Source organism: Sus scrofa, chromosome 14 (assembly GCF_000003025.6).
Source record: "Sus scrofa isolate TJ Tabasco breed Duroc chromosome 14, Sscrofa11.1, whole genome shotgun sequence".
Taxonomy (NCBI): Eukaryota; Metazoa; Chordata; class Mammalia; order Artiodactyla; family Suidae; genus Sus; species Sus scrofa.
In genome coordinates, this window is record NC_010456.5 from 117,390,169 (window position 1) to 117,401,276 (window position 11,108).

Sequence of the window (11,108 nt, forward strand, 5' to 3'; positions counted from 1 at the left end):
ATCATTATGTTAATCCGAAAGAAATTTCATATCCAGGGAATTTAAGAGAATTAGGAGCTGTAGCAACGTCTTTGGCTCTATGTCCAAAGCAAAATGAGGCATCTTTTAGGAACCGAAAATGTCTTAGATAAAAATTTAATCCTGATGAAAGATTACGCCCATCAGAGAACACGTTTGCTCCTTACCCAAAGACTTCACACCTACTTCCAGAACGTTTGCCAAACTCTACCACAGCAAGCTGGCTCTTCTCACTCTCAAAAGGTGTGTTTATCTCCTGATACAGGATGCTGGAGAGCTCTCTAGAGTGGATTCCTGGACTCCTATCCACTTCAGACTGAAATGTCATCAAGATTGCTAAAATTTAGGTTTTGATGATCTAAGTAGTTCTAAAGAAGTGAAGCTTACTTATATAAAAAAAAAATCAAAGAGATCAAAGTATGAGCTGAGTATAGCAAGCAAAGGGACTTCTTAGCAATAACCAATTCAAAGAGCCATTTAATCGTAGAGTATTTATTAAGTACCAGGAACTGTTCTTTGTGTTCACTGACCCTCTCAACTGCTATAGGAAGTGGATTATCACCAGTCCCACTTTGCCTCAAGGTGCACAAGGGTTGAGACTTCTACCCAAGATCCTATCACCCACTGGAGCTGACTGGTATTCGGCCTGAGCAGCCTGGCTTTAAAGCCCAAAAGCTTAACCATGGTGTACGCTGCCTTTCCTTAACTCTGATAGATCCCACCATCACTCCATCTTCTTCACAGTAAAAAAAAAAAAAAAAAAAAAAAAAAAAAAAAAAAAGTAAAATTAGGCTTGATAATAACAACATTTTTGATAGAAATTGGAGAGTATTTATAAAGAACCCTGAATGAATTTTGAGTTAGAAATGAAAATCTCTCTCCCCCTCACACCCCCCACCCACACACACACCTCCTGCGCCAAAGCCAATGTGAGCTATTTTGAACTTTAAAATCATGTTCACTCTTGAAGCGTTCCCTCGCCTCCTGTCTTCAGAGCAGTATTTGTAGTTCTGAGTTTTGACAGAAACCCAGTGAGCCAAAATTCTGTGGAAACAGCTGTTCTCAAGGCATTTCTAGAGTGACTGGATCCATGAGACACTAAACATACCCTATTCATGAGCAGTGAAAATGGAGGCTACTTGTTGTTTAAATCCAGTGACAGTTTGTCAAAATGTACCAGTGTGATACATATGGATGATATATTCCTAGGCTTCTAAATTTGTTTCCCTTAAATTAAAATTCACCCAGAGGCCATCCCAAATACTCATAGTAGCAAATGAATTTTTTAATACAATAAATACAAAAAAAAAAACAGTGATTACTTGTCATTATCATCATGCGAAGCAAAAGAGTGCTAAGATCTCTATTTTCCAGATCCTTACCAAAGGCTACATTTATTAAAGAATAAATATTTATGGGGTCCTTAACTAGAGAGTTTAAAGAGTTTTTTGGCCATTCTGTTAGAGGGTAAATGAAATCCCAAGCTTATTGATATTATAAAAGTATTTCAAAGTATAATCCTAAAAATAGCTTAAATTCATGTAACTATTTTATAATTATTTGAACGAACCTAATTAACTTTTTTCCATTATAATCCTTTCATGAATTCCTTGCTCACTAACATGAAAGTGCTATTAAATTCATGTTTAGCCTACTATTTGTACTAAACATTTCTTCGTACATACCAGAATTTCTCAAAATGAAGAACTTCAGCATTGTGGTTCAGTTCAGGTATTCTGAGGGAGATGCTAGAGTTCAAGGCATATGAACCTGCCCCCCTACTGTACATTTAAGTAGAGCAAATCAGTTGCAAAGCTTAAAGAAGTAGGAAAATATATTCAGTTCAGAGGTTTTCAAGTCATCATCACTGGGCTTTTGGTTGTTTTGTGGAGTAGCCTCAATTACAATCGGTGTTATAACCAACTTTCCAAGGAATGTAGGACAAAATTGTTGGAATGAGTGAATACAAATCTTTGATGATATCTTGGAACCTGCTCTATCTCTGCATTCTTGTCCATTTTGGTTTCTTCTGTGATCCCATCAAAAGCTTCTTAATTATTCTCTCTAAACCTTCACTATCCATTATGGTAACCATAACCCCTAGATGGAAATAAAATATATTGGCCAAAATTGAAGAGCTTTTACCCTGAACCAAAAGAGCTTTACTTTTCCCTGAGTATGTATGCATATGCATGCACACACACACCATAAATTTTATTTCTTTATTCCTTGTCTTCAGCAAGAGATTAACTTCTAAAGGGAAAGAGACTAACTACCATCTGAGTTCTATACCTGAACAGAAGCTCTGAAATTACAAAATAAATAAATGGAAGCAATGTAAAAATTTCCCTGACCATTCATTCATTAGGCTAATATAAGAATTTGTTATAAGTTCTCTTAACTTGAACTATGATATCAATGCTATACTTTCTTTTGTTTGTCCTTTCTTTTCCCTAGATTTGTAGTGTGTGTTTTCTTTTTATGGTGTTTCAGCATAAATCTGGTAAGAGCACTTTACATATGCATTCTCTACTGACTTTATATCCAAGAATAATCTCTTGACTCCTCAGTGAAGTCTTCAACATTTATCAGAAGTACGGGTGCTTTGCAATTATATTTTAACCAGTAATCATATCAAATCATCTGATTCTGCTTGCATCAAAAAAATGGCACATTTCTTTGTGACAATTTCTAATTTACACCACTTGTTCAAGTGAAAGCTATCTTCAAAAGGATTAATAATGTGTCTAAGTGTGTGCCAAAGTATATTTTACCTCAATTAAGCATGTGAGAAGCTCAGGCTAAGATCTCTGGTTTCTGGTCAAAGCATTGTTCAATGAATATGTTGAAACCACACAAGTCCATAAAGTTTTGCTATCCACTGCTCTGCTTTTCGCATACTCATCCAGCTCTGGCCTCTTTACTGAGAACTCCATACCCACAACATCCTGCTTTGAAACAATGACAACAAACAAGATCCTGCTTAACTCCATCCCTGATATGTGATTTGAATCATACCAATTAGTGATCGTACTGTACTTCAGTTTTCAAAGAATTTTTCTCTATATTCCTCATTTTCAAATTGGACCTGAGAAGCTGTTTGTCAAGAAGTTTTGGGACTTTTTCCCTCTGCTTTTAGTTCTCTGCAAAGGCTGAATAGTATTCTCTGGACCAGTGCTAAAGTGGCCCATGGCCTAGACTTTCAGACTTTGCCTATTTCATCCTCCGACTCATGAATCACACCCTCCAGACTTCCTAGAGAAAGTGGGATGGCAGATGATCAGTTAATACATTTTTGATAAGTCAAAAATCCAACTCAAAATGTCCTTATATTAGGGAAAATAACTCTGAAGAAATCCCAAGGTATGGTAACTTTAACTTGGCCCATTCATCAGTCAACAACGTCAAGGACACATGTACATTCCTCTTTTCCCATAACCATTTTCAGTCTGCTGGTTTTGCCCAGAGGGTCACCAAATGGCTTCTACAATTCTAGAGATAATTTTCAGACATAAAAATTTCCAACAGAAGGAGAGGAACATATTCTTTCTTACATACCTTATTACAAGTAGAACAAGTTCTCCCAGCAATGTTCCCAGAAGACTTCTCCTTGCCTGTCTTTGGCCAGAATTCTATCTTATACCTACTCCCAAACCACTTACAAGAAAAGAAGAATGGGATTCCTAGGGATGGGCGACTGAGATACAGGGCCATGCTTAAGAGTGGATTACCTAAACAAAAGCACAGAATCTATTGGGCAGGCAACTGGCCATGTCTGTGTGTCTGCTGAAGTCGAGAGTAAAATTGGGGACTGTGCTTTTACGAAATAGCACAGAATTCACATTTGATGGCAAACTCCAGTGAAAAACAAAAACACCACTAGATAGCTCAAACAATTCTTATACAAAAAACGTATTTCCAAATTTAGCACAAATAAGAAACTGGCTATTTTTCCCCATTATATTCAAAAGCCACAGTTCTTCAATTTCAATTTTTGTTGAGGAATATATTTGAGGGTGGATAGGCAGTACTTGAGAGCTTTGTACAACTTGGAGGACTTGTGTGCTTTCTCGGCAAGTGGTAACCAATTAAGAATCACTTTGTTTTTTTCTTCTCTTTACATCAGAAATATTTGACAAACACAAACCTGTGACCTGCCAAAAACATGCCACTCTATTTTGAAAATGTCCTTTTTGGAAAGAGATCACTGGTTCTCTCTGGCAGCTGAAACAACGTTTTCAGGTGTATCTCTGTCCCCTAAAAATCCAAGGAAAAATGAACCTAATTTTGTTTCCCCATCATTTCATGAGTTATCTAGATATTTTTGAAGCCAAGAGATGTTTCCTTATTAGGGACTCTTCATGGGCAATATTTAGTAGCTTTCTGCAAACAAAGGGCACAGTTGAAAACACAGCTATATGTACATTCTGCAATAATGCACATGAGATCTTTTTTCCATTTCTTAGAACAAACTGGTTTTGGGTAAACTCCTAATATTTTCCAGAGTTAAGAGTAAAGCCACCTTTTTTTTCAGTTTACATCATTATCTATCACCTCCTTCCTGAAATTCTCTCACATTCACCTTTCATGTCACTTAAATTTCCTTCCATCACTTCCATGACTTCCACGAAGCCTTCTCAGTGACCTTCACTGAACATCTTTCTTATTCCTATTCACAAGATAGACATTCTTCTATGTTTTGTTCTCAAGCTCTCATTTTTCTCCCTCCATATCTCCTCCTAAATCTTTCTCGTTGGTCTTATAAGTGCCCCCAAACTTGGGCACTCATCTCTTTTCAGAGAGCTGCTGGAATACTCTCTCTAGCCCACATGACCCTATTTCCAACTACTTGTTGGGAAACTCCTCTCAGAAACTATCCAAATGAACCTTAACCTTCTTCTCATGTCTTTTATTCCCTTTTTCAATTAATAGCACCACCTTCTTTCTCATCACTGATGCCACAGTTATCCCCGACTCTATCCTCCTCCCTTCATTTCCACTCTAATTACTCAGGGGACAGTCTTAGATTTGACCCTGGTAGGCATTCATATCTGTCCCTCTTGCTACATTTACTACTCAAACCAAAATTAAATCTTGTTGAAATGACCATGCACAATTGCAATAATGTGTAAACTGAGATTACTCTTTTCTGCAACTTCTTCTAAACAAAATGCACTGCCCATGTTCTGCAATCACTTATCCTAATGTATAATTCTCATTTCATGACTGCTCTGCACAAGAAACTTTTCCTTACTCCCTATGGCCTTTGTCCTGGCATATAAAACTTTACAATTTCAAGCCCCAATCTATTGGTTCAAGTTCATCTCTCTCTACTCAACTGTTTCCTTCCTTTTATTCAAATAGGATTAATTTTCTATTGTATCACCTGTGGTGGGTAGAATTCTAAAGTCCCCCTACTTCCCACCTTCAATTTCTATTCTCTGGTTATTAAGTCAAACACTAATCTATGTACTGCTGTGAAAAGACTTTGAAGATGGAATTAAAATTACTACTCAGATGATTGTCAAATAGAGAGATTATTCTTGATTATATGGATGAGTACAATGTAATCACATGAGCCCTTAGAAGCAGAATGGGAAAGGAAAAGAGTCAGATATAATGGAAGATGAAGGAGAAGAAAAAAGAAAGCAGGAGACAGAGACCCCACCCATAGACTAAGCCACTGCCAGGAAGGGAGGCCACGTGGAAAGTATGCAAGGAACACAGGCAGCCCCTAAGATCAGATTAATTCCAGGCTAACAGCCAGCAAGGAAATAGGGACCTCAGTCCTACAACTGCAATGTGTTGAATCTGGCCGACAGCCTGAACGAGACTGGATGTGGATGCCCAGAGCCTCCAGAAAGGACCACAGCTCTAATACCTTACAAATGGCTTGCAGACTCTAAGCAGAGTACTTAGCTAAGTGATGCTGCACCCAGCATTCTGCCGTACACAATTATGAGGTGATAAATGGGCATCATTTTTAAGCCACTAAATCTGTGCTAATTTGTTACGGCAGCAATGAAACCAAGCGTAACCATCAGTTAGATCCATTAACCTATAATATGCTTAATAAATAATAAACTGTAACCTGCTTTCACTGATCAAGCTCATTTTAATTGTTTTTATGAAACTTGCATACCCTTCAAGCATCCTATAGCCTCAACAATAGTTACAAAACCCTTCCACTACCCCTATAGATAAGTATCTCTAACTTAGAAGTCATAAGGTGTTTGCGGGAGTTATTTTTTGGGAAGCTGGAGTCAGTGTCTGTCCAATTCAAGCTTCAGCCAGTTAAGATTGGTCGGGACCACCGACCCTCCAGCTGGGAATGAGAGTGTTCATTCGGCGAATTTTTGACATCACAGAACCAAAAACTCCACCCTCAGAATGAAACAGAACACAACTCTATGGTCCTTCCCCCCACAATGTCTTCTATCTGCCTTTTGTCTGTAGAGAAGCTTTAGCAAAAGAATAAATTTAATCAGAGAAATGAGAAAATGCAGAAGCAAAGGAAAACAAACAGAACAAAACAATTACAATTTAGTCCTTAAGTCAAAGACATTTGGTTCCTTCTCAACGGCTATAGATAATATTCTGAGCCACATCCTGTGACCTGTCTTGTAGAAACTGAAACCTCCACCAGGCAGAAGTTAACTCCAGGATGAGCAGACTATAACCATGACATAACACAAGCTGCCACCATTCAGAAACACTGATCAGACCACTGTATGAGCATTCAAGCTGACTATCAGAGCTGACTGTGCTGCTTTGCTCGTAGCCCCCTCCCTCCACCTATACACCCCTGAAACTCTCCTTTAAAAGATCTTGCCCACTGGTTGTCAGTAGGGGGAATTCTGCCTTTTGATACAGGTTCCCTCCCCCTGCCTTGTTTGCTGACGTCCAAAATAAAGCAAACGTTTTTCTACCAATCCTGTGTCTTTATTAGCTTTAGAGCAGCGAGCAGTTGGGCCCACTTTTCGTAACAAGTTGCTAACTCCACTATTTTCTCAACATGCATCCCACAAAGAAGCTTGTAGTGTTGTTGCAGCTGAGCAGAACACCAATTACCTCAATTTTCTTACCTCCAATGACCTTTCCCCATGCCTCTTTATCCCATAAGTATCTCTCAACCTTATCTTCATGGAGGCAGATGAGATATTATTTTCCCATCCCCTGGCTTGACTGCCTAATGAATAAACCTTTTCTCTGCTGCCAATTTTAGCATCTCAGCCTTTGGCTTGCTGCATGTTGGGCAAAGGAACCTGGCTTAGTAGCAGCAATAGAAATGAAAGACATCACTCCGTTTATACTCTGCCTTCTTTTCCCCATGTTTTCCACTTTCTAAACTGGATACCGTTTGGTGCCAAGGTCTTAGACTTTCTACAGCAATGCCATTGGCTAGAAACATGGGGCCACTTACATGGGTCTAATGCAAGCCCCCCACAAACATTTCTCTTTTTGTAGCCAATGTTGTGGCTCAACAGGCCCTTGTGCTTCTTATTTTGATTGCAAAACACACCTCAGCAACGAAACCAGCAGAGAACTTCAGAAAAAAAAAAAGAGATTTTTTTACTCACAAGTCCTGAAGGGTATGTGGCACACCTGCAGCTACACAGCAGGACTACAGGCAGAGAAAGGAAGCAGGCAGCCCAGGGTTCTGCTTTTATTGGGGTCGAGGATGAGGTGCCTAGGGTTTTACAAGTTCACCTTTGCTGGGAATTTAAAACATAAGAGCAATAACGGGAAAACTAGCAAACGAATGGTCAGATACCAAGCCAATCAGAACTCTAAAATAAAGGGAACTTCCGGGGTGGGGCATCTGGCTCTTTATATAGTCCTGTATCTGGCAATGAGTTTATTTGAAATAGCTGTGTTTGAAGAGGATGCTGCAGCAATCAAAGGTTAATGTCAGGCATGTGGGTTACAACATAAAAACAAGTTCAGGTGCTTACAGTGCAAACCCCTTCTCCATCCTTATCTTGTCTGCACAATCAGCCCCAAGCCTACCTGTCCTTTAGTAGTTTCAGAAAGTCTTTGTAAACCTGAGGCTTCTTACCTCCTCTGCAATGCCAGAATTCTTTACACTTCTTTTAAGACACTTTTCCTAGTTACTGAATAGTATACTTAAGCACAAACCATTATTTCCCCTGTAGGTTAAAATATATGAGGGAAACCTTAATTTCTCTATCAGTCAGTATTTTCTGTGTAGCAGAAAACCACTATCTTAGTGGCTTTTAACAAGAAGCCTGTATTCTCCCACTCTTATCTGCTAGTTAAAAACATACTAGTGAACCTCATCTAAACTCTGCTGAGGGATTGTACTTATTTCTGGATTATGGGATCCGGCTGGGCTTGGATACACTGTAGAGCTGGGCTTGGGTCTGGCCCCATGCATGTTTCTTCTCAGGTCTGGGCAGAAGGACCAGCTACCCAGCTAACATGGCAGATCTCAAATTACAAAGAGCAAATTTAATCTTGTGAGCCCATGTCAAGCACCTGCTTCCATCCCATCCATTAACAGCTCATTTGCCAAGTCACATGGCCAAGACCAAAGTGAAGCGCAGCTACATCCACCCCCCCCCCATTTACCATTGTACCAGTGTAGATGTAGACATCTATTATAGGAAAGAGCAAAATTGGAACCTTTCATTCAATTCACTGAGGTATTCCTCCTAAAGATATCCTGATCCTTCCCCCAATCCAATATAAGGCAAATGGTCAGCACATAGCCATCTCACGGGAGGAAGTTTATTTAGTCTCTTCTCTTGACCATACTTTGTTCCTCCTGAATAGCTGTCCCCTTCCTGATTATTCAAAACGCATATCCCCTTTATCATCTATAGAAGCACACTTATCTGTGCTTCAATTTAGCCTTCAGTTCACTTATGATTTTTTCAAAATTATCTCCAGTAAATACGTTTTACCTCCCCCAGAGAAGTCATGAATTCCTAAAAGATAACCCTGCTTCATTTATTTGTTCCAAGGCTCCCATGCGGTGTCCAGCTGAGGGCTGAAAAAAAGTGGATACCCAATAAGAACCTGATGACTGCTATTTCCCATTAAAAACGATGGCTCTTCTCTGGGAATTTTCTGAATGTGTTTCCTCTCTTACCATACAGAAAACATCAATGGTGTTTACCTCATTACAAACCTGAGTGGCAGCTTTAGCTGTATTTTATTTAAAGGTGAATAATGATACATAAAAGTTTCCTAGAGTCTTGAGAAGCTGATGTGTGACATTTCCTGTCAATCTGAGCTTGTTCTGTCAGGGTAACTGACACTCTTCTTGAAATTCCTGCTGATAAAGAGCATATCTGTGCTGTTGGAGAATTAAAGGAATAGCTCCTTTCTTGTAACAAGTCATTGGTGATAATCTAATGCTACTATTTGTTTGGTTGTTGGACACATGCTGAGTTGTTGAGGGGATACAAGGTGGAAGGAAGCTTGGAGACAAGAAGTGTGCTACCCCTGCATTTGATGACATTCTAGAGGGTGAAATGGAGGGCAGGAAAAGCTTTCCAACACACTCTTATAGATGCAAAGTAATATGTTACCTTGACTTCATTATTATTCATAAATATGCCTCTGACAGTTTAATAAACCATTGGAAAAGGCTTTGGCATTGTAGCTCACGCAATATTAAGAACTATGGCATTAGAAATTAGTCTGAATCAGTTTCTTAAAGATCTCCAGCTAGTTTCAACCCATAGTAGGTGACTGAGTCATGCTCTGGCTTCATCATCATACCTGGCGACCCCAGAGACCCCAAAAACATCCCTTTGGCATGTATATGAAAATAAGTGGCTCTCCATAAACCAGAGGAGTGGAATCGTACAGCTGCTTTCTTGTAACAAGTCACAGGTGCAGTGCTCTCAGCAATATATCAAGGTCTCCTAGTCAAACTAAAGTAGACTACACAATAATGTTATATAGACCTAAACCTACTATGGAATCAGAGAGAGAAAAATTTAATGAATGACTTTCTGCTAACTTCAAAGCTTCAACAAGACGGAAACTCTATCAGCGTATTTATGTTTGGAAATTCTAGAAATCATAGTGAACAGTATACAGGACTTTCTACTACAAACACTGTGTTTAAGTCATGGTGATACAATGACTATGTACACATCAATTAATCTCTCTGGGCCTCTATTATCTAATCCATAAAATGGAAAATAATTTCACCTGCTTCCTCCTAGTGCTCTAGGAAGGGTTACATGACATCATATTTTGAAGTGATCCTCTAAACTAATCACACAGAGATCAAAGCTGAAAATGTCACATTTTATAGGAAACTACAGGTCAGAAAAAATGACTTTCCCAAAGCAAAGAATTATTGTTATCTGTGGGTACTTATAGAAAAAGAGTAATAATAATAATAGTAATAAAAATACCTAGCACTTAGTGAGAAATTACTGTGTGACAAACACTCTAAAACATTCTATGCCATATTAATATGTTTTGTTTCCTCAGAAGCCAACTATGAAGTGACTACTGTTATCCCCATTTTTCATGTGCAAATCTCAAAGAATTTCAGGAACTCAGCTGAGATAATAAAATTAGCGAATGGTGGAGCCAATTTTAACTTCTTAAACCAAGAAGTCTAGTTTCAAAATCTACTATTGAAGAACAAAGCACTGGAATATTGCTTTTGCAGATAGGCAAGATCAGCCTTAATCAGTTTGCGAGAGTTTACTGAGTTTCTGTTACAAATGTTAGAGTAGTCCTTCCCACTTTCTAGAAGCTTCATAAGTGCTTGTGACCATTTTCTAACCCTGACTAATTGTCCTTTCTCCTCTAGGTCTTCCCACAGAGATTTGGTGGTGGTAGTAGTTTGCTTTGTTTTGCTGTTGTACTTTTTTGTTTTGTTTTACTCTTTGCTCTGTCAATCACTCTGCAAAATATTATACCTGAGCAATGAATCCTGCTGATCCATGACCCTACTGTCTTCTATCAGCTGAATCTAAGCTGATTTAGTTGGTCTGTGAATCAGCCAAAATGAACCCTGACTTCTCCTGCCATAATGCCCCTTAGAAATGAAGGACACTTACCTTGTCGCTTTCACTTCGGTCCCAACATGACATTAA

The 11,108-nt window shown here is 38.8% G+C and overlaps 1 long non-coding RNA gene across 2 annotated transcripts in view; it reads right to left on the minus strand.

Moving 5' to 3' along the window:
• The window catches only part of LOC110256694, a 437,592-nt gene extending 429,670 nt beyond the window's left edge, over positions 1-7,922 (minus strand). For both annotated transcript variants that reach the window (XR_002338577.1, XR_002338575.1), the window contains exon 1: positions 7,599-7,922. This is a non-coding gene — a long non-coding RNA (uncharacterized LOC110256694). The remainder of the gene's footprint in view (positions 1-7,598) is intronic.